The following is a 25,176-nucleotide window of genomic DNA, read 5'->3' on the forward strand; positions in this document are numbered from 1 at the left end:
TGCCGCATTTCCATTGCCCCCCAATAACCATTTTCGTCATCAGGCACCTGCTCTGCCTAGTGCATGATGGGTATCTATTGCTGGAGGAGCCTATCCCCATCATGACAGACCTAATTCATCATGTTTCCTGGCTCCCCTACAAAGGAAAGGACCTCGCAACCATATTGGAAGGAAAGGGCAGTGATTTGGCCCTCGCAGAGGCCATGAAAACAAAGTATAAGCTGGAAGAGAAGAAGAGGGGCTATGCCATCTCTAGCATCAAGGACAAAGTAGTCCATGTAGCTACCCAAATCCTCGCAGGCAAAGCTATGCGGAAGTGCTGTGCCAATGAGGTACCAGTGCCAATGGTTGCATTGGCCGAGCAGTGCCGGGAGGGGGTCCATTTTAACTAGTCAAAATTCCTCAGCACAAAATTTTTGGAAATTTTTTTTGAAGCCCAGGAGCAGGGTAAAACCTTCCACTATGCATGACTGTTGCTATCCATAGTGCTCGTAGCGAGGGAATTGCTGGAGGACAGTAAATTCCCTACAATTGACAGAGATTTACCGGAGGCCATGAAGTATGCTTCGCTCTGGGCAATGAAGGATGCGACAAGGATACGTGGCACAAAAATCTCCTAGGTGCTCATGGAGATGACCATCTGGATGTGGATCAACCATAAGCCGCAGTTGTCATCCATGGTGTACAACAGTCTGTAGAGTTTTGCAGATTTTAAGGTAGACATGCACAACATCTTTATCAGGGTGTGCAAGGATCCTATGAAGCAGTTGACAAAGCTACCTTTTGTAGCCACTGATGATGCCATTTTCATTATCTTGGAGGCATGGCCTCCGAAATGGCGTGCCCCAGATCTTGCAGAACTTGAGAGGGCGGCAGCGCAGAAGAAGAAAGATGATGCCAAGCTACACATCACACAGTTGGTCGAGAAAAGGTAGAAGGAAATAACAATAGTTGAGGTACGGGCTGTGCGGGAAGTGGCATAGAAAGCCGCCGAGTAGAAAAAGGCTGCAAAAGCAGCAGCAGCACAGGAAACAATCGCAAAGGTGGGCGAGGGCCAAGCAATGCCCTCGCAGGGGCAGGAGGCAGAGAAAGCAGAAACATTAGAAGGAAGCACAGACCCAAGGACCACATCCACACAGTGGAAGCACCCACACATGGCAGAATTAGAAGGGTCGAGGAAGAAGGTCAAGGCCTCAAAATTGGCCATTGAACTGATCACCCTAACCAAGGGTGATCTGCATGACATCGGCGAGACAGTGCGTGATGTCACAAATGAGGCCCTTCAAGATTTCATGCATGAGCACCAGACTATATTGGGGGCCCTTACAGCATAGTTGTAGGAGTTACAAGTGCCACCCCCTCAAGTGGGTACCCTTTCAACCCACCTCACAACAAGATCCTTGGCGGCAAAGCAAATGTTGCATGCACTGATAGCAAACACAATAGTGTTGCCGGAAGGGGCCCTAGTAACATCGAATGAGGCCGATAGATTTTCAGTTAGCATGATGAAAGGCCTTGGCCTTAATCTAGCTACCCTTCTGTGTGAGACATTATATCTGTTACAGGATGGGATAACGGCAAAGCTGCGCACTAGGGAGAGTTGCGCGATCCAAGTCCTCAGCTAGAAAAAGATAAAAATGGAACAACTTAGCTTGCAGTGTGACGAATGGGTGTCGCAAAATCAACAGTTTTTGTACATGGTAGACAACGCTTGCCGAAGAGTCCCAGAGTTGGCCATCCCAGTAGATATACTAGTGGAGGTGCAGATCCACAGGTTAGCAACAAGAGTCCGCGACGCTAGGGAAGAAATGACCAAGGTTCAGCTGGAGCTAAACCTTCTGAACGTCGAGCTGTGGTTAAAGGCACAACCATCCACTCCCCTGAAAGTCAGAGAAGAGCACGCTAGTGCTATCACAGTGGGATTGGAGGAAATGGGAGGTGAAGTGCGAGACTGCACCATCATGTTGGAAGAAGCACTTGAGGTTCTCACAACTCTGTAGGAGGAACCCAACATCCAACGCTTAGAGACAGAGCCATGAGAACTCCAGCAGTAATATGATAGTGTCCGAGGAACTATACAGACAGTGGTCCTCACTTAGTGGCTTACGAGGATGCAGCAGGCTAAGGCACTAAAGGAGCAGATGGGCACGACTCGACATAAGAAGGCAGTTCTAAAAGCGCACTTCTAGACTTGGATCGACGAGGCTTTCACTATCACAGCAAACATCAAAGGAAAGCTCATGCACATACAGGGGATGCACGTATAGATGTAGAGAATCACTCCGGATATAGAGGTCTCAAAACAACGGATGTAGCAGATCCAGCAAGCAGCAGCTCAGTGCGTTGCTGACCTCAGCACAGTTCGAGAACAATTGGAGGGACTCCATGCAAAGATCGTCGTGCCGACAGAGTGACTTGAGGGCGATTCACGATGTTTTTGTTGGGGGCCTGTTGGGCATGGAATCCGCCCAAGGCATGTTTTGGGGCTCAAAGCCAAAGTTTTGACCCGATATTGTTGTAAAGACTCCATGAATTATGGGCGCGGAGCGCGAAATGTATGATAGGGTCATAGGGTTGTCTGCCCTAGTCTTGTAATGTAATGTTGGCCTACCCATGGTCCATGGACCATGGGATTATATAAATAGAGTGAGGCTGTAAGTATAAAAGATAGCAAGCGAAGCAGAGAGAAGAAAGAATCTAAGTGACTAAGTGTGTCTTGGGTTGTAGAGTAGGAGAAGGCTCTGAAATTGAGTGCACAGAGACCTAGTAGTCCGCGGCTGAGTGCGCAGGGTGGAGTCGAGTCTGTAACTGAGGAAGAAATTAATAAAGAGAAGTTTTGTTACCAATTTGTGTATTTGTTCTTCGATTAATGCATGTTTGATATAAGTTGCAAAAACACTGTTTATTTACTCCGCACACCTATATGAATGACTTATATTGTTAAGTATAGCTTAAAGCATGCAAGTAGGCTAAGTTAATCAATTAACATTGGAATATCAGTAAAGTCTTTGGTAATAATGCAAAAGCGCAGCGTTCAACCCTTAAGTAGGGTTGCGCAAAGGCAGCATCTCAGGTTGTGAGGTATGGGAAAGTGTGCGTAGCGACGTGTGCGCATGGTTGAACTTTGGACCACTTGAACTCATCAGACATCTCCAGGGTGCGGAAACTTGGTTCTAGCACCCTCCCATACTACTTTGGGTGAGACCTCAGTCTGCGCTCCACAAACTATTGCCAAAAGGGCCAGTAGTACCAGGATTTGTTTGGCTAAATCAACTTTGAACCTGGGCCAGGCCCCAATAAGACAACAATATTATTGTCATTGTACCCCTTATTGTTATTGTTGTGCCCATGTTGTCCCCATATTGTTATTATTTTGCCCCATAGAAGCCCACTATTGTTATTGTTGTGCCCTTACATTATTATTGTTATGTCGGCTTTGATTATATTGTGACCCCTTAGACTTGTATATATAGAAACGAGGTCTTATCATTTGAATTGTCCAAGAATTTTTCATTTGTGTAATGTAAAGGAGGATTCCCCCTCAAAGAGGCTGATTTTGAAGGTGTTTATCTCTCTTTTCTTCTATTTTGTGAGTTGGTTGCATAACATTTGGTATCAGAGCTTTGGATTCTAGGGTTTTGCTGCTCCAAATAGGTCATCATGTAATTTTTTCTATACCTCTTTTTCTACGATGTTTCAAATGCTAAAATAAAAACCCATTTGAGCCGAAATAGTTCTGAAATTTAGGTCCAAATTTCAAATCTTGTCTCGCTATATTTCCTGAGATATGATCCAAGGAAGATAGGGTTTGTGCAGGATCCTGAATTATATCTCAAACATGTGACTTGGGGAAAAGAATCATAAATTTATCTCTGGGCATAAAATTGAAATTTTGTAAAAAGTTACCGAAAGAGTATGGCTTGTAGTTTTCTGTGTATTAGTTTCAAGTCCTAAGGTCAAAATAGTGACACGTGGCATTTCATACAATTTCACTCTACTAAAGCAGTCTATAATCAGGTCATCGTAGGAGATTTGGCATAAATATTCCTTGGAGAATCCAATCTTGATCAGACTTGCGGGGTTGGAAAGAGGACTCAAAGGGCTATCACCAGAGGCAATTTTAGACCTTGGAGATCCAAAATTACAGAGATACAACAGATTCAATATCGATCTCCTACAAAGTGAAAATAGGTGTGTAGTTTTTTTAAATTTTGCATAAGTTTGGTCTAAAAAATTAGTATGAAGGAATTAAAAAGGCACATTGAAGCATTATTATCATTAATTTTTGCCCCGATGAAAGAAAATGGAAACACCTAGTAAGCAACCTGAAAGCTCTAGAATGATTCATGAAGAAGAAGAAGAAATGCAACATGATATATCAAAATTATGAGACCAAGTGCAACAAAATTCACTCTCACAAAAAGTAACAGAAGCTAAGATGGATAGTTTAAAGAAAGGAGTGGAAGCTAAGATGGATGGTGTGGAATCTAGTATGGATGTTTTAAAAAAAGATGGGAAGCTAAGATGAATGGCTTAAATAATGGAATGGAAGCTAACATGGATGGTATAGAAGCAAAACTTAAAGGAATCATGGAAGATATGAAGATAGATTGACAAAGTTGATGCAAGAAATGCTTACTAATGGTGAAAGGGCAGTAAAGGAAACTCGTGATGAGAACAAAAGAAATGTTAGTCATGATTTCATAGACTCTAACATTGGATTGAAGACCCACCATGTTCCAAAGATTGGTATAAGGAAGTTTGATGGAATGGATCCCGTAACATGGATACTACAAATGGAGCAATATTTCGGCCTCCATAATGTGCAAATCACACAAAAGGTACACATTGAAACTTTATACTTGGAACCCAATCAGTTTATATGGTATCGATGGCTTTTCTCTCGTAAACAAATTTTCACTTGGGAAATTTTTATGGAAGAAATGATAGCACATTATGAGGATACAAAAAGTAACACCTTTTTTAGCCAATTGATAAATCTGAAACAAAAGGATTCAATGGTGGAGCACATTGAGGACTTCCAAAAATTGAAGATAAGGGTAAAAGATATTTCAGACAAGCATAGGATTGATGTGTTCATAGGGAATTTAAAGGATAACATCCAACATGAGGTTTGCCTTTGGGAACTTGATTCATTGGAGAAGGAATTCAGGTTGGCCTGAAAAATTGAAAGCAAAATTATGGCAATAAGAAAGCCTACCACTCACAACTCTAAAGATGGAAGTGTTATTTCCCCTAGCCTTCCACAACCTACAAGGTTGACACCACAACAATTGGAGTAAAAAAGAGAAAAAGGGATTTGTTACAATTGTGATAGCAAATACACTAAAGGTCATAAGTGTGCTGAGAAGAAATTATTTTACATAGATTATGAAGAGGAGGAAGAAAAGGAATAAGAAACATCAAAAGAAGAGGATACACACCAGGAACAAACCCTAGAGAAAGAATAAATGAATCTGACCATATCTTGTAATGCATATATCTTGTAATGCCTTGGCCAAAATTACCACTCCTCAAACTATCAAGATACAAGGACATATCAAGAAGAAAAAGGTAATAGTGTTGATTGATTCGGGTAGTACCCATAATTTTATTCATTGTAAGATAGCTAAGGAATCGAATTTCTTCCTATATCTAGCACCAGAGTGTCAAATGATGGTTGCAAATGGAGGAACCATAAATTTCTTTGGAAAGTGCCATAATATCAAGTTATCCATGGGAGAATATGTGTTGAATAATCCAATGCTTTCCATTCCAATGGGTGGTGTTGATGTTGTACTAGGAGTCCAATGGCTACAATATTTGGGTACAATAACTTTTAATTTAAAAAAAATTTCCTTGAAATTTGTTTCAGAAGGAAAGAAGTTGAATTAAAGGGTATCACAGGGAAACTAGGAAAAATAATCATCTCTCATAGAATGATAAATCTTTTAAAGAAAGAACAATGAGGTGTAATTGCACAATTATGTTCACTAGATGTTACCACATTGGAATAATATATTTCTCCAGATCTCCAACAAGTCTTGGACAATCAGTGCAGGGTATTTGAGACTCCCAAAGGCCTCCCACCTATTCGTGATCATGATCATGCTATTCATTTGATTCTAGGAAGCATTCCTCCAAACATCAGTGCTAACAGATATCCCTATGCCCAAAAGAGTGAAATTGAACGTATGGTTGTAGAGATGCTAGAGGATGGTATAATTCAACCTGGTCAAAGTTCTTTCTCTACTCTAGCAGTATTGGTGCACAAGAAGGATGGATCATGGTGCATGTGTCCAGATTATAGGGGGCTCAACAAGATCACTATTAAAGATAAATTCCCCATTCCCATCATTGATGAATTATTGGATGAAATGCATGGAGCAATTTACTTCACCAAATTAGACCTTCATTCAGGATATCATCAAATCAAAATGAAGACTAAAGACATTCCGAAAACAACATTTTGAACTCATGAGGGTCATTATGAATTTTTGGTCATGCCTTTTGGCCTTACCAATGCAACTTCTACATTTCATGGTTTGATGAAATACATTTTCAAACCCTTCCTTAGAAAATTTGTGTTAGTATTTTTTGATGATATACTAATCTACAACAAGTCTTTGAAGGATCATGTTCAACATGTTGACAGAGTGCTCAAACTATTGGAGGAGAAACTATTATATGCTAAAACCTCCAAATGTTTCTTTGGAGTACAAGAGGTGGAATATTTGGGTCATATTGTACCTCATGAAGGTGTTAACGTAGACCGTAGAAAAATTAAAGCCATTAAGGAATAGAAAATCCTCACATCCATAAAGCATCTGTGAGGATTCCTCGGGTTGACATGGTATTATCACAAGTTTGTTAAGAATTATGGGAGAATAGTGGCACCTCTAACAACATTACTAAAGAAAGATGAATTTTATTGGACTCCAGAAACAACGAAGGCCTTTGAACATCTTAAAGAGGCAATGTGCCAAGAATCGGTCTTAGCTACCCCAAACTTCACAAAAACCTTTATTGTGGAATGTGACGCCTTAGGAAATGGAATTGGTGTTGTTTTAATGCAAGAAGAAAGACCCATTTCTTTCTAAAGTTGTCCAATCAATGGTAAACATTTACACAATGCTATTTATGAGAAGGAAATGTTGGCAATACTACATGCACTTAAGAAATGGTGACCTTACCTAATGGGAAGACACTTCAAGTTAAAAATAGATCATGATAGTCTTAAATAATTTTTAGAACAAAGATTATCTTAAAAAGTGCAGAAAAAATGGGCCACAAAGATGTTGGGTTGTGACTTTGAAATCATCTACAAAAAAGGGAAGCAAATTGTTGTTGCAGATGCACTCTCAAGAAAGGATGATGATGTGGATGCATTGCTTTGTGCCATTTCTATTATCCAACTAGATTGGATAAATGAAGCAAGGGATGAATGGAAGAATGATGAAGAAGTGTGGGCAATCATTCAAAAGTTGCAGTAATATTCAAGTACATCTTATACATTTAGTTGGAAAAATGATTCATTATGGTACAAATATCGCTTATGCATCTGTAAGAATTCCCAAATCAAACAAAATATTCTTAGGGAACTACACACATCTCCCTTAGGAGGGAATTCAAGATTTTTAAAAACTTACCACAAGGTTAAGAAGGATTTTTTTCGGATGGCCTTAAATCTGATATTTAGAATTTTGTGGCAGAATGTTTGGTTTTCCAACAAAATAAAGTTGAGAAAATTAACACCCCATGTCTATTACAACCTTTATCCATTCCAAGTCAATATTAGGAGGAGGTTTCAGTGGATTTTATCATAGGTTTATCCAAGTCTAAAGGAAAGTGTGTCATCATGGTGGTAGTTGATAGACTTACCTTCTATGCACACTTTTGTGCATTATCACATCCATTTAAAGCCAATACGGTTGCTAATGCATTTATGGAAACAATTAAAAAGCTACATGGAAACCCAAAGATTATTGTGAGTGATAGAGATCCTATTTTCACTGGAAATTTTTGGACATAATTATTTTCTTGTCTGGGTACTCAATTAGTTCATAGCTCATCTTATCATCCTCAATCTGATGGGAAAACTAAGATAGTGAACAAATGTTTGTAAGGATATCTTCGTTGCTTTGTATGTGATAAAAAAACACAATGGGTCAAATGGTTACCTCTCGCTGAATGGTGGTATAACACTTCCTTCCATACTGCAGAAAAAATGACCCCATTTATGGCGCTTTATGGATATCATCCACCATCCATCACATCATATTTAAGAGAAAATTCTAAGGTTCAACCAGTGGAAGATCACATCGAGCATCAACAAAAATTTCTCCAACTCTTAAAGGATAACCTCACTTTGGTGCAGAATAGAATCAAACAACAGGCAGATCAACATCGCAGTGAAAAAGGTTTTGTTGGCATTATGATGCATGTGTTGTACTTGATGGAAACCCTCTCGTAGAAGAACAACTAACTTAATATAACTAGATGAATCTACAGAAGAGATACCAAATGTAGGACAACTCAAAGGAATCAAATGATAGTTCTAAGTGTGACAAGTTAGCTTTGCCATCAAGTCCAAAATGGGAGATTGTTGGCATTATGAGACAAGTGTTGTCCTTGATGGAAAATCACATAGATGACAGATCATAGTGCAGCAGGTCAGCATCAAGGATTTGATGATCAGACTACAAGAATGAAGAGAAAATATATATACGTAGGTTCATCGTGGCCAAGCCATGTATACACGCGGGTTAGTCATTGAAAAGATGCGTATGCGTATACACGCACTTTCATGCAAGAGAAGGCACGTACATTGAGTTTTGGTCCATGGTAGTTAGTCCTTGGTATTTGAACCTATGGTTTTGTACCATAGTATCTCGTCAGATGTGTTGATCCCAAGTATTGGGTCCATGGTATTGGTTTGTTATGGTTTTGGACCATGGTATTGAGCAAGGCCTAAGACTATAAAAGAAGAAGAAGATCATTAGGCAAGTGTAATGAAAAAGTCTTGAATATCTGATGAATGATGAGATCCAGTATGCAGGTTATGGGTTGATGATGCATTGCTTGATCTGAGCTAAGGAGGGATCTCACCGGTTGATGGAGAACAAGATCTAAGGATAGATCGAGATCAAATGGTTTGAAATGAAATATCTCTATATGATTGATTATTAAGGAATTTAGACTTCTGTGATCCATAACATTGTTTAGTAATCTTCGGCAAAATCACATAATCAATCTTATGTCGACGCGTTTCGAACCAACCAGTGTGGTTCATCGTTAGGACAAGTTGAAGAACTAATCTGGCTTAGCTTGATTAAATAGAGTGTGCAGAGACTCCAACGGCTATATTGCAACGGCTAATTTTGACCTGATGATCAAAGTCAAACTAATAATTTTATTATTAATAGAGACATATTAATTAGTTAATTGAATAATACAATAAATTTATTGTTTTAAATATAATGGTCATTAAATCTACATATTTATTAAAAACCTATATTTATTATTATTCCTAAATTATTTAATTACAAATAAATAGTATTAAATTACTATCTGTGTATTTATTTAATAATAATTGTTTATATCTAGGGATCCAATGGTAAACTAGATATAATGGTCATTAATAAATTATGGTAAATTAATAATGGTAAACTAAATATAATGGTCATTAATCAATTATATCTTCATAAAACCTATATTTATTATTATTCCCAAATTATTTAAATACAATCAAATATTATTAAATTACTATTGTTCTTAGAATTTAGTTACCATAGGAGCCTTCAATCCGAAAGGTTCCTAAAGACCATATCTTGAGTGTGAACCTTCCTTACATCCAAGGGACCACAGATAGGATTGCGAGGGTTCTGAGGAAGTACGATGTGCCCGCAACTTTTAGACCTCTCCGCACTATCCGTAGCTCCCTCAGGTATGTAAAAGACCCTAAGGACATGAAGGGCATCTATGTCATTCCCTGTTCCTGTGGGACCCCTTATATTGGTGAGACTGGTCGCTCTATCAATCAACGGATTAGCGAGCATTCGGCTGACTTAAGACATGGTAGGACCAAGTCCTCAGCCTTGGCTGAGCATGCGGGGAAGACGATGCATCATGTTTGTATAGAAGATGCTCAAGTCATTGCCAAAGTTGCACAGTTTCACCATCGCAAATTTAGAGAGGCCCTGGAGATTGAGAAAAGGCCGAACAATCTTAATAGGGATGATGGCTGGAAGATTAGCAGTTGCTGGGTCCCAGCCTTGTCTTCCTAGCCTCCTCCTTCCCCTTTGTTACGTCTTAGGGTTTCTGTCTTCCCTCTCCTCAAGTTCTGGTTTTGGCGGGTTTTCTTATTATTATGGAGTGCATGGGGTAATAATATGTTATTAAGTAATTTCCGACTAATTATTGTATTAACCTTATTCCAGGGGGTATTTCTGAATTAGATTGGATTTTTTACATTGATTTTTACCTTTATCTGATTTCCTTATATCGAATTAATAAAGACCCCCCTTTTTAAACCTTATAAGTAATAAGATAATTAACTAATAACATAGTTAATTTTAATAAAAAATTTCAGTAAATAATTATTGATTAATTAATGAATATAAATTATTAAATTAATGATAAGAGGTGATCTAGTTTTACCAAATGACCCTTAGGTTTAAATGGTAAACAAGAAATTATTAAAAATATATGATAAACCAATAACATTGAGATAATGGATATACTATTAATAAACATGTACTTTAATTTACCTAATGTAACTATATTCTAGGAATATTAATGGTTTAACTAGAATGCTATTTATTATTTTTAATAGTATTAGAACTATAAATTATTAAGTAAATATAGATTATTGTATAGAACTTATTATTTTAATTTCGAATGGGCCTTTACATTTAAATATTAAATTAAAATGATTTATTGGATTTAAACTTTTACCTATGGTAACTAAATTCTAAGAACAATAGTAATTTAATAATATTTGATTGTATTTAAATAATTTGGGAATAATAATAAATATAGGTTTTATGAAGATATAATTGATTAATGACCATTATATTTAGTTTACCATTATTAATTTACCATAATTTATTAATGACCATTATATCTAGTTTACCATTGGATCCCTAGATATAAACAATTATTATTAAATAAATACACAGATAGTAATTTAATACTATTTATTTGTAATTAAATAATTTAGGAATAATAATAAATATAGGTTTTTAATAAATATGTAGATTTAATGACCATTATATTTAAAACAATAAATTTATTGTATTATTCAATTAACTAATTAATATGTCTCTATTAATAATAAAATTATTAGTTTGACTTTGATCATCAGGTCAAAATTAGCCGTTGCAATATAGCCGTTGGAGTCTCTGCACACTCTATTTAATCAAGCTAAGCCAGATTAGTTCTTCAACTTGTCCTGACGATGAACCACACTGGTTGGTTCGAAACGCGTCGACATAAGATTGATTATGTGATTTTGCCGAAGATTACTAAACAATGATTGATTATGTTTATTCTAGATCTGTATACTGACGCATGTAATGATCTGGACTGGGTATAACTTAAGTTTGAAATCGCTGCAAGCCATGATTGAATATTTATAGATCTGTACGCGGGTTGGCTTTGGTGTGAGCACGTATGTATGTGGGTTTGGTTCATTGTAGTAGCGTATACCATTTGAGCTATGATGTCTGAAGTTATAGGTGGTTCTGGTTGTTGATGAGTTCTGATGATAGTTTAATGGTGTCAGTATTCTGCATATCTTGTTTGGTTGACTGTGTTTAGCTTCAGTATTGATGGATGAGAACTAATAGTGGATCAGGATCTTAATGACTCATATTTATGTGATCTGATGGACTAGATCTGGGTTCTAACACACATATTATCCTTGTATATGTAATAATCTAGATATGTCTAAAGACAGGAAGTGCATCAAGTTATAAGTAAGCAATTGATGACATATACGCTGGTTCACCTTGGTGAAGTTGCGTATAGACGCTGGTTCAGCACTTCCAAGTAGCGTCTGCACTCTGATGCATGATTTTGATGATACAGTTGGTTTTGAATATTGTTCCAAATTTCAGTGTTCTGCTCTGTGTTCTGGTGACTGTGTTGTTGACAGGGTTTCAATGTTTCAGTGATTCAGAAATTGATGATGCTAGTATTGATTGTTTTGTGCTTCAATGATATTTATGGGTCCAGTATGAAAATTTGATGAAACATGGCCTTTAGATTATAGTGTTGTGCTTTAGGAGTATCCAGTCTGAAAATGTATGAAATGTGGTCCCTGGAGGGTGAAAGGAGATTGTAGGCCGGCGCCTACGTACTAGTACATCAGCTAGTACAAGAGCAACGGGGGTAGTAGCTCCCTTCCAGTAGCATCTAGAGAACAAGTGAAGATTAGAGCATTCAGTAGGCAGGCACCTACGTACTAGTAAATGGATTAGCCAGTACAAGAGCTAAGGGGGTTGTAGCTCCCATCTAGGAGAGTCTGGAAAATGAGAGAGGGTTGTAGCCCTCTGCAGGTTGTAGCCTGCATACTAGTATAAGACTGCACCAGTACAAAAGATTGTAAAATGAAGTTTCTTATTAAAGGAAGATAGAGACGACTTGCAACAGGTGGTTTTCACCCACATTGGGTTTCCACCTTATATCATGGTGTTCATGTGTGTGATGATCTGTTCTATTTTACTGCTCCTGCTTACTGTACATATGGTTAATGAAGTTCTGATGCACTAGCTAAAGATAAAAATTAATGGATTAACTGAATCATAAGTATTCTGGATATATGCTAGTTGCATTAGACACAGTTGCATATACACGCGGGTTCCCTTAATTGAAGTATCGTATATGTATCTAAGAATGGAAATGAAAAAGTTTTATTGATTTGGTAACACTAATTCACCCCCCCTCCCCCTCTCAGTATTATTTCCAACAATTGGTATCGGAGTAGGTCCTTTGGTAGAAGCTTGATCGCTTGAAGGAGATCCGTGGAACTATGGGAAAGAAGCTTAAGAAGAAAGCACCTAAGAAGAGGAAGACATCTCAGAAGATCTATGACAGTGGGTGTATTGATTGGGGAATATGTGGAAGGAGCACATCAGATTCAGAATCACTTCAGAATGAAGATGAACAAGATCTATCAGGCATGAATTTGTTATCCTCTGGTGATACATCTATCTATCCTCTTAAAGATGATGAATGTGATAGTGAAACAACTGAATTTGCACTTATGGGTGAGCAAGAAAGATATCAAATAGAGGCGGAATTTAAAAGGCTTACAGAAAAAATTAGAGATCAACAAGATCTATTGAACACAAAGGAATGTGCTTTCAAAGAAGAAGCTACCAAACTAAAAGCTCAACTAGAGGAAGGAAACAAGGTAAGGAAGTTATTCAAGAATAAGGAAGATCAATGTCAAAATTTGTAGGATGAAGTGACATCATTAAGAAATGAAGTCAATGAAAGGAGCACAATCATCAAGAAACTCAGAGATAGATCCAGTTATTATGAAAGACTTGAAGCTACAATCCGCTCGCTAAAGGAAGATCTTGAAGAATCAAAGAAGCAGAATAAAGATCTACTCCAAGCCTTGAAAAACAAGAAAACGAAGCTCTTGAATTGAGGCATCAGTTGGAAGAAGGAAGGAAAGCTGAAGAAGACATGAAGAAGCACTATCGTGAAAAGGAAGAGCATCTTCAGGTTGAGGTAAATATTCTAAATGATAAATTAGAAGAAAAGGATAAGCTCTTACGATTTCACGATAGTACTAAGATCTTGGATGATATTCTTAGAAGTCAAAGGTCTCCTGCTATCAAAACTGGTCTTGGTTTTTATGAATCCACTGAAAGTGAATCTAGCTCACAAGGAGAGGCAAGAAACTCTAATGAGAAATCTGAAATGCACAACGAAGAGATAAGAAGAAAACCCCATCAACAGCCAAGGAAAGAAATTCTTCAAAGGAAATATTTTACTCCTCCAATGCATAATGTTGAATGTTATGTATGTCATAATCTTGGACATGTTGCAGCTAGACGTAGAAGAAGAATGGTTCAAGATCATCACACAGAAAGATCATCACATTCCAGGTACTTTCAGGGATATTGTTTTTCTTGCAATATGTTTGGTCACAAAGCTGTTGATTGCTATAGGATGAATATGAAACATATGAGATGTTATGCATGTAACAAGCTTGGACATATAGCAAAGGAATGCAGGAAGAAGGTTCGGGCACCACACTAAACAGAGAAAACATCATCACACTTGAAGATATGGAAGAAGAAGGAATTACAGTCAGAAAGATGTGGCGCAACACAATATACTCAGACACAGCACAACACAGACTTAACAAACTAAGGGGGAGCTGAAAGTGTAAAACTTCAATGTCCTAAATCTCATACGCAAGTTTCATAAAGTGAAGTCGTGTATATACGCGAATTAGACATTGAAAAGTCGCGTATATGTCAGTATGAGGAAAAGAAGTGGGGACAAGCTCATAAAAAGGGTCTGATATGACTCAGTCCATTATGCTCTATTGGTTAAATAGTTACAATCTGTTGAGGATGTGTGGAAATTTCTTGATACTTGTAAGATGTCTAGAAGTGTTTTGATCCTAACTTGATGATGATGATGTCTTGATATTTATTGCTGAGATATGCATGATCAGATATAACAGTAAGCAGATGGCACAGGTTGAGGGGTAGCATATGCCTTTAATAATGCATTGTTGGCATTATGGTTAATAGTCCTTGGTGATGATGCTTATATGGCTAAATGATATATCTTGCTATTATGTGGTTATGAGTTGTCCATGATAAAATCTCATATGATTCTTGGGGTTACATAGTTGATGTTCAGATCATATTTGTGGATTGATTCTCAGATGGTGCATATATGATGCTTACATGGTGATCTTCATAAGGATAAGGAGAAGTACAAAGCTTGAAGACACAACTTCATTACTTGATGATGAGTCTCTCATATGCTGTTGTCTTCATGCGCATAAGGATCATCTAATACAGTTATGATGTAGGATTCCTATAGTTCTTGGTGCTCATGTGGATAAGGATTGTTGATTTTGATGATATTGACAAAAGATCTTGAGCTCAAGATACATAGTGTTGGATACATGAATGATTACTCTAAGTTTCATTTTTGGAGACATGATGATGATGAGTTCTTACCTACATGTTGATAGGTTGATACTTACATATGTTGATTGATGCAGATATTCCCAAGCGATGATACATGGATGATCTTGTTGATAAGATGGCTATGGTGTTTTACGCATATGATATAATGTCTATATGCATACATACCTTGTCATAGGACATTTACAGGTTGTTGATTTGGAAATGGTTGTACGCGAGTTTCATAAGGAGTATCCGCGTATATACGCTTGTTTCTATGGATACAGTTGCGTATATTTTAATTTGAAGGAAATCAGTGGGCTAAACTCAGAATGAGAAGAGTCTGATATGGGCCTGACAGAAACCATCTGGCACAGGTACAGAGGGAGAACATGATTGCTGGTCTAGATGCTATTAGCAGATGCTTATGGAGCAGATCATACATTGTGTATGATAGTTGCTAATGACTATCATAGTCTTATCTAGATGTTTGGTCTCATATAAAGGTCATATCAAGACTCATGATGTAATAATGTGTCTCTATCTATTGTAGTCATTTGATGAAATCTCTTCTGGTCACATGATGTAATGATGAAATATTTCAGTCATGTATTTCTTTTATTATCAAGGTCATGTAATGGCCTATGTTGGTTTCCCCACTATGCCTGGGATGGATGATGTAATTGTTTTATCATGTGTAAACTTTTGAGGTATATCCCCACTTGGTTGGGAGATGGATGTATGTATGAGTCTTTGGTGATAGGAAGGTCACTTATGATGTATATAGTCATGTTCTTTCTTGTAGAACATCTTTTTGCAGACCTTGCTTATAGTCAGGGGGAGCATGAAGAACACACTTCAGCAAGAGCAGAGCTTTCAGCATGTACTCAGAGGGAGCATGGACATATTGATACACCTTGGCATATACAAAGGGGAGCTCACTCAGAGATTTTAGCAAGTACTCAGGGGGAGTATGGACAGCGGAATGGTTATCAAAGAAAGAGAATATCTTGGTCTGCCCTTTGCCCTTGATGTCAAAGGGGGAGAGTGATTTGGTGTTGTTGCCATCAAGTCCAAAGGGGGAGATTGTTGGCATTATGATGAATTTGTTGTACTTGATGGCAACCCTCTCATAGAAGAACAACTCACTTACATATAACTAGATGAATCTATAGAAGAGATACCAAATGCAGGACAACTCAAAGGAATCAGATGATAGTTCTAAGTGTGACAAGTTAGCTTTGCCATCAAGTCCAAAATGGGATATTGTGGGCATTATGAGACAAGTGTTGTCCTTGATGGCAAATCACACAGATGACAGATCATAGTGCAGCAGGTCAGCAGCAAGGATTTGATGATCAGACTACAAGAATGAAGAGAAAATATATATACGCAGGTTCATCGTGGCCGAGCCACATATACACGTGGATTAGTCATTGAAAAGATGCGTATGCGTATACACACATTTTCATGAAAGAGAAGGTGCATACATTGAGTTTTGGTCCATGGTAGTTAGTCCTTGGTATTTGAGCCTATGGTTTTGGACCATAGTATCTCGTCAGATGTGTTGATCCCAAGTATTGGGTCCATGGTATTGGTTTGTTATGGTTTTGGACCATGGTATTGAGCAAGGCCTAAGACTATAAAAGAAGAAGAAGATCATTAGGCAAGTGTATTGAAAAAGTCTTGCATATCTGATGAATGATGAGATCCAGTATGTAGGTTATGGGTTGATGATGCATTGCTTGATCTGAGCTAAGGAGGGATCTCACTGGTTGATGGAGAACAAGATATAAGGATAGATCGGGATCAAATGGTTTGAAATGAACTATCTCTATATGATTTGTTAGAAAATTATATATTACGGAGCAATGGAACACATAAAATATTGCAGAAATATAAACACAGAAAATGCACAAAACAAGAGAGACACAGATATACGTGGTTCACCCAGTTTGGGCTACGTCCACCCCGAACAGCCAGTCCTTCCTTTCTATTATCCAGCAAAATGAAGAGACACAACCTACAACAAATCCGCTGTAATATCCTCTGTTTTCTCTCACAGTCTCACCTCTCTGTTTCTCGCTCACAGAATACACATCTATCACATAGCCTCAAATACAATACCCTCATACAAAGAGAGGGGTTGCCTTCTGTTAGTGCTTGAATTTGGCCTCAGGCTGAAAAAGACAAAATCCAAGGCAACATCAAACCACTTAGCCTCGTAGCTAGCCCTATGGGGCAGGAGAGGGCTCTCTCCGGGTCTATCTCGGCAAAAGGTCTTCAAAGGGCGGAGATGACCAATAAAGAACACTGATTTTAGGCTAGTAAACTGATAGGGAAAGTTTTATTTTAAATTTTTAGGGTTTTGTTGGAAAACTGAGCACAACAATTTTGGGTGCGGGGATAAGACACAGTTTTTGCAGAGGTCTTTTTGGGGCAAGGTAGGAGATTGTCTTGATTCCTTTGAATTAAGTGAATGGATAGAAATTACCGGTGAGGAGCTAAAGAGAGCAAGAAACCTTCGAGAGTTCTCTTTATACAGAGGAAAACATAGATATTAAGCAAACTTAAAGGCAGAGCATATAAGTTATGAATTCTACCTTAACACTTCATTTACTTAATGTGCAGAAAAGAGAAGTAGGAAAATGATACACATAAAACACTTACAAGTACATGAGAGAAGCACACCATCAACACAAAACACCACAGGAATCCAAAATAGTGCTGCAAAACCCTGGTCTTTCCTTTGCCAAAATTGCAGAGATACAAAGAGTAATATAGTCTAAGCTTATCCCTCAAGAGTTCAACCGTGAAAATGACTAAGAAAATACATAATATAGGAAAGCTAACACACTTCCTTGCCTCTAGGGGTCGAGCTCATCATCCTAGGAGCTGTTTCAACCAATTCTAAACTGAGCACTACAATCTAGGCAATCAAAACAACTTGCCTCTATAAGCTAGGAAACCAATTCATTCATTAATTTTTTGCCATTTTATGAATGAATCTTCTAGAATAGGTAAAAAGTGTCATGTCAATCATGAAATTACATCAAATACATCAAGGGGGATGAAAAATCCAACCAAAAAGTCAAAACTAGTCACTGCTGCGTTTTCCTGTGCTGAAGATGCAAAACTGGCCAATTTCCCCAACGCGTAGCGCGCCATTTCCCAACGCGTAGCGCGCCTTTCAGGCCACTTTTGAGGCACTTCCCAGCATCCAAATGAGGCACACGTGGGCTTGTTGGAAAGATCTGGATGTCTACTCTCCAGACCAAGTGGAATTTCTCAATTTGGTGGCAATTTGCCCCTCCAAAATTGCAATCTCCCAAGACTGCTTCCTGTGTGTCCAAAAAGTGGCAGAAGGTCATTTTTTGCTTGTTTTTTGACCTTTTGGGGGCTCAACTCTTCATGAAACTTCTTGGAAGTGGCTGAGAAAGTGTATTTTTTCATGAAAAATCCAAAAATGTTGAGTTTTCCTGAAATGGACCTCCCCAACTTAAGGGTAGCGCGCGGCGCGCTATGCGTTTAGGGCAAAAACCTGTGTGTTGGCACAAAAAAGTCAAAATTGACCAAAATTGCTCCAAATTTCCTGAATTTTGAGCTGGACGTGTATCATTGAGCACCATGCTCCCTCAAGGTAGCTTCAGCCAAAATTTGAAGCGGATCAGACCGTTTCCTTGGTTTTAGTGCCTTGGCCAAGCGTGCTTTAAGTACCTTCATTTTTGCTTTGCATACATGCATGCGGGCCCAATAATGGTTCTTCATGTGGCGGAGCATGTCTTTGTCCCTGTTTGCCTTTGCTATCAACCTCTCTAAATGTTTGTTCACCTGAATGAGCATAGAGCTTTGCTCCTTAGGTGTCAAATCACTGGGTCTCTTGCGAGCCAAGTTCCGGTCTTCTCGGATCCTCCGCAACTCATCAAGAGAGTGTTCATCCTCTAATTGCTTGTTGCGCTGCTCTAAATAAGTAATTGTCCAATTTTCCATCTCCAACTTTTGCTGCAACAAGTCATTTTCAGCCCTTAGTTGCTGGATGATCTCCTTTGACTCTAGGCTAGGAGAAATGATATCAAGGTCAACAACATCTATGCCTGGATCACCTGATGGCCCCTCATCAATCTTGGGCTGCTTGCCTCTCTCTTGTACCTGTGCTGCTGTCGAAAGCGAGGCCCCTTCCACCTGATGTGGAGATAACACTCGCTGTGCTGATGAAGAAGGCGAGACCCCTTCCACTTGATGTGGAGATAATACTCGCCGTGCAGATGCAAATAAGGCCCTGTGGCCTCTCTGATATGTAACATAAGGAGGAGTGCTGACATGCTCTGGCTCAAGAATATCAAACTGCTGTGAAGGCCCTCCCTCATCACGGACAACCTCGGGAGGTGGCTGTGGCACCATGAAGAAATCACGAGAAATGAAATCCTCCCAATCAATACCCTGTTGTGCCAACTGATGCATCACTATGATCTCGATCAGTGCATAATGATATATACTTTTGAGCTGCTGTGCGGGATTCTTCCTTTGCACTAGGGCACCATCTTCTCTATATTTTGGCACATGAAAAATGGAATGTTCATCATTCGTACCGGGTGAAATGCATCAACAAACGGATATGGTACGAATATAAACGTGAAAATCTGCCCTCACAAGTGAAATAGCGCATAATGAGCCTCATCAACGGTGCATACTCATCCCTTAGGAATCTGAAAGGAAAAACAGCAGTAAGGTGCCTCATGCATCCAGGTTTGATGTATGGTTGATAATGAAATTTGCCTAGCAGCTTGCGCTTGGTCCACTCTTCCCCAACATTTGGTTACCGGTAGCTTGAGCAACCATTTCAGGTGATAAGGTGAAATCCACTCCTGCAAGGTTCACATGGCATTGTGAAAATGTAGGACAAACAAGCGACCACCTCTCTATGGTGTTGAATTTGTGAGATCCTCCACAATATCCAAAGCATGATTGATATCGAAAACATGACATTGCAAGAGGACAAGCTTGCAAATGAGCCAATGAAGTGGGCTCCTCTCTGACATGCTGACCACCCTTACCACCCTTATGATGCCTCCTTGGCACTTCTACCTCTGGTTGTGAACCACTGTCATAGCTCTGCTCATAATCTGATTCGGTTTCTGACATGGTTATGAAGGCAAGATGACTGAAATATATTGTTGACTTGGCACCCAATTAACTGCTTTTTGACTTTTTCAATGCTGTCACCAAGGGGACATAAATACAAGGGAATTGTTAGGGATAGGGGAACATGTGGGAATTAGGGAGAATAAAACACAAAGAAGGAATTTAGGGAAAACAAACATGGGAAATTACCAAATTATGGGATTTTTAAAGTGAAGTAGGGTTTTAGGAATTAAATATTTTTAGGAATTTTAAAGAGGAGAATGATGAAATTTCAAGGGAAAATTTGAGGGAGAAAAGTGATGAAATGAGGGAAAAAGGAATTAAAGGGCAACCTTGGACAGCAAGAGAAATTCAAAACCCTAGTGCCATTGAAACTTTAAATTTTCCATAACAAGAGAGGGTTTTGATTTATCATTTACATAGCATTTGAACACATTAATTCTCTTTTTCATTGTGCAAAACCAAATTTAGGCATAGAGGAGAAGCCTACCTGCACTTTGCCTGAGAGAAAAGTCGTTTTGATGACTAGCTGGCAGTTTTTTGAGCTGAATCCCCAACGCGTAGCGCGCCCTGCCCAACGCGTAGCGCGCCTCTGACGCGTAGCACACTTGTAAATTAACACTGGAAAAGTCTGCCTGACGCGTAGCGCGCCCCCGACGCGTAGCGCGCCTCTCCTGACGCGTAGCGCGCCCCTGAAACTGCTCGACTTGCTCAAGAACTCCTAAAATCGCCTTTGCAAGGTTACACTTAGCTTGTGAGAGGCAAATGAGTTTGCAAATGAGGAGTGACATGCTTTTATAGGCTTCCTTTTAATTTTTACTTGCCCAAAACCCACTTTGTAATGTTTTGAGTGTTGACACTTTTTGAATTAATTGGCTCTGACCTTTGATTTCATTTCTTTGAAAAATTGGTTGAAATGATGATTTCTTCTGAAAATTTTTGCAGGGATAGCTTCTAGGATGCTTTGGCAAAGGAGACCAAGGCTGCACTTCGACATTTGAAGAATTTGAAATTTTGAGAATTTTTACAAAAATGAGATAATGACCTTTGTTTTCAAAAACAAAGTTTTTGAGAACAAAGTGAAAATTTAGCTGTACAATGATGAGAATCTTTGAAAAAATATTTAAGGAAGAACATCCCTTTGGCCTGCTGGTCCTTTATGACCTCTCAAGACAAAAATGGACTCAACCCTAGACCTAAGACCTTAAAATTTAAAGCAATATGAACGACCCTTTGAGGATTTTATTTACTTGAACAAACCTGAACCAGCAGTGCCAAACAAGATGGGAATAAAGACAAAAACTCCCTCCACCAAGATTATGGCATGCCTAATGGAATGCAACATGATCACACTGATGGGACACCTAATCATGAAATGCAAAGAGCTTTGATCTCTGGTGGAGGGCTACTAGACCGACTCTAACATTGGCTCCAATGGGGATGGTAGCTCCTTGGAGGTGCCAAGAACCGCAAACCTCTGGGAGAGCAGACCAGTGCTTTCAACCATTGGGCGATGGAGTCATTATTTACTCATTTGACACGAATTCTGACAGCTTTAATAACTGCAGATTTGACTGAAAATTGGACACAACTTTTACCCAAACTAACTTAATTGTGGACAGAAAATGGACTGATAAAAACATCTTGACAAACCTCAAACCAACCAATCTCCATCCTCAGAATTATAGCCTTCACCGCGGGCCCCAGACTGAGGATGAAATATTAGCACACACATGCGATAAAACAGAAGTAAAACAGTATATACAATGATGGTGACAAGAACAGAAAATGCTCAGACATGGTACCTCTTCAGCAGCCGACCATTGATCGACCCTCCAGGATAATCATCTCCGTTCATTTCCTTGAGAAGAAAAGCATTTTGGCCACGATATGTTGCGATCTTATAGGGACCATTCCATAGATTATCAAATTTGCCGTGCTTCCCTTTGTCTTCATTCCGAGCATCCCACTTCAAAACCACATCATCTATTTGGAAGTCATCTGATTTTGCTTTCCTGTCATAAATCTTCTTTATGCGCTCTTGCAATTTGAGAGTATTGTAAAGAACCTCCTCCCGTGTCTGTTGTAAATGAATCATTTGATTAATCTGTCTTTGCATGGGGTCTTGCTCACTATCAGCTTCTTGAAGCAACTTGACTACCGGAATAGCAAGCGAAGTAGGAAACACTGCATCTGTCCCATACACCAACTCAAAAGGAGACATGCCAATTGACTTTTTATGACTTACCCTATCAGCCCACAGTGCATTCACTAACTTTTTATGCCAGCTCTTCTTATTGATTTCCAACAACTTTTTAATGATATTTACCAAGGACTTATTTGAAGATTCTGCCAACCCATTTCCTTGCGGATGGTAGGCGGTAGAATGCCCCAAGCTGATATTATACTTGTAGCAAAAGTCAACCATTCTCTTTGATTTAAATGCTGCTGCATTATCTGTAATTAACTTACTTGGACAGCCAAAACGTGACAGTATATTATTTTCAAGGAAAGAAATAATTACCGCATCCGTGGCCTGCTGGGTGGGAATGGCTTCAATCCATTTTATGAAGTAATCTGTAGCTGTAAATATCCATCTATGTTGTCCTGACGATGCCGGATGAATCTCACTGATAAAATCCAAGCCCCACTGCTGAAATGGTGCACTGACTTCAATTGGTTTGAGAGGAAATGGCTGCAATTTCTGTTTCCCTTGAAAAATTTGGCACTCATGACAACTCTTAATAGCTTTATATACATTTGAAAACAATGAAGGCCAATAAAAACCTGCTCTTAGGATCTTATTTGCTGTAGTCTTCCAAAACAAATGACCCCCACAATCACCTTTATGAAAATCTTCCACCACTGTTTTGGCTTCCTCCTCAACCAAACAATTCAGCAATATTCCACCAGGGTCTTTCCAATATAGTGCATATTTAAGGATGCAAAACTTGGCTGCTTTCAACTTCAATGTCCTACTCTTATTTCGAGGCATCCCGAGAGGTGAAGACAAATTTTGAAGTACATATACAATATCAGCATACCAAGGAGAAGAAATAAAGATGTCGGATACCTGTTGTGCTGAATTCTCCTCATCTTCATCGGACATGGCAGCTATCAAGTTGATGTCTAGGACATGTAGATTTGTTTCAGCCATCAATTTGGCAAGACCTTGCCCTTTGATTAACTTAGTGGGTTTAATTTCCACATCATACTCTAATAATGCAGCAATCCACTTTCCCCGCCTTCCTTCCGGTTCTGTCTGTACCAACACATCCTTTACTGTCGCGTTAGGAACATAAGCTATAATGTGGGAATGCAATATATACACACGAAAATCTTTCAAGGCCTTCACAAGCACAAGCGCTTGTTTTTCAATGATGTTATACTTTAATGCTCCATCTCTAATAATACGGCTGAAAAAAGCAATGGGTTTCTCAACTCCATCTCTTTTTTGCATTAATACTGTTGCTAATGTGTGCTCAGAAGCAAATGAAAATAAAATAAAATCTTGTGTGTAATCCGGACTGATTAGATTAGGGGTTGAAGATAAAACCAACTTTACCAAATTGAAAGATTTTACCGCCTCTTTGGTCCACTTTAGCTGGCTGTCCTTTTTCAGCATGTTTGTGATTTCTCTAAGATGCTCAGCAAGATTCGGAATGAAGCGACGCAGAAAATTCAGCTTACCATTAAAGTACTGTATTTCCTTTTTGTTCCGGGGCTGCTCAAGTTGCTGAATAGCTTTAACACGTGCAGGATCTATACGGATGCCATCTTTGGAAATGATGTGACCCAAGAGCTTGCCTTCACTCATGCCGAAAAGACTCTTCTTTGGATTCAGCGAAATACCATATTTTCTGCACTTTTGAAAAACAATTTGCAAGTGATATAAATGTTCTTCATCAGATTTTGAAAATACAGTCAAATCATCAAGGTAAACAACTAAAAAGACATCTTTCTCATTGGCAAAGGCCATGTCCATCGCACGCTGAAAAGTGGCACCTGCATTTTTCAAACCAAATGGCATTTTTGCATAATGAAATGTACCCCATGGAGTAGTGAATGCAGTTTTATCACGATCATCCTCATGCATCAAAATCTGATTGTACTCGGAATAGCCATCGAGTAGCGACATCCTTGATGCTCCAACTACTCGCTGCAATATATGATCCATTTTGGGCAGCAGATAATTGTCCTTTAAAGACACCTTATTCAAATTTCTGAAGTCAATGCATAAACGGATCTCACTGGTCTTCTTTCTTACGTGTACCAAATTGGATATCCAATCGGAAAATCTAATAGGTACTATGATTCCAGACTTGTACAACCTACTCACTTCTTTTTCTATCAATGGCAGCAATTTAGGATTGATTCTCCTCAACTTTTCGCGGAAAGGCTTTTGATTTGGCTTTATAGGAATAGTATGCTGATGATATTAGTATCATATGTTTTCAGATCTAAATAATCCCATGCAAAGACATTAGAAAACGAAGACAACAATCTGACATACTCCTTCTTTACCTTTGGTGACAATGACTTAGATAACTTTACCATCTTAGGATTCTCAGCTGCTCCAATGTTTACCTCCTCAACACCTTCTTCGGTTGGTCTCAATGTCGGCTTGTGGGCCACATCATCTTGATCAAACAGCTCTTCCAAAGGAATGAATCCTTTAGGAATAAAATTATCCTTAAGTTGCAGCACATCCATTTGATTTACCTCATCTGGTTCAGTATCTATGGAGATGTCCTTAAACTCACCTTCAATCTGCAAAAAATCTTTGATTTCTTCATCATCCTGGAAGACTTGCCAACATCGTTGATTATCGGGAACTGTGGGTCGATGTTTCACATAAATCTCAAATTTT

The sequence above is a fragment of the Pinus tabuliformis genome, chromosome 3_2 (genome assembly GCF_031772625.1).
Source record: "Pinus tabuliformis cultivar Carrire ecotype Pingquan chromosome 3_2, CPIR1, whole genome shotgun sequence".
Taxonomy (NCBI): Eukaryota; Viridiplantae; Streptophyta; class Pinopsida; order Pinales; family Pinaceae; genus Pinus; species Pinus tabuliformis.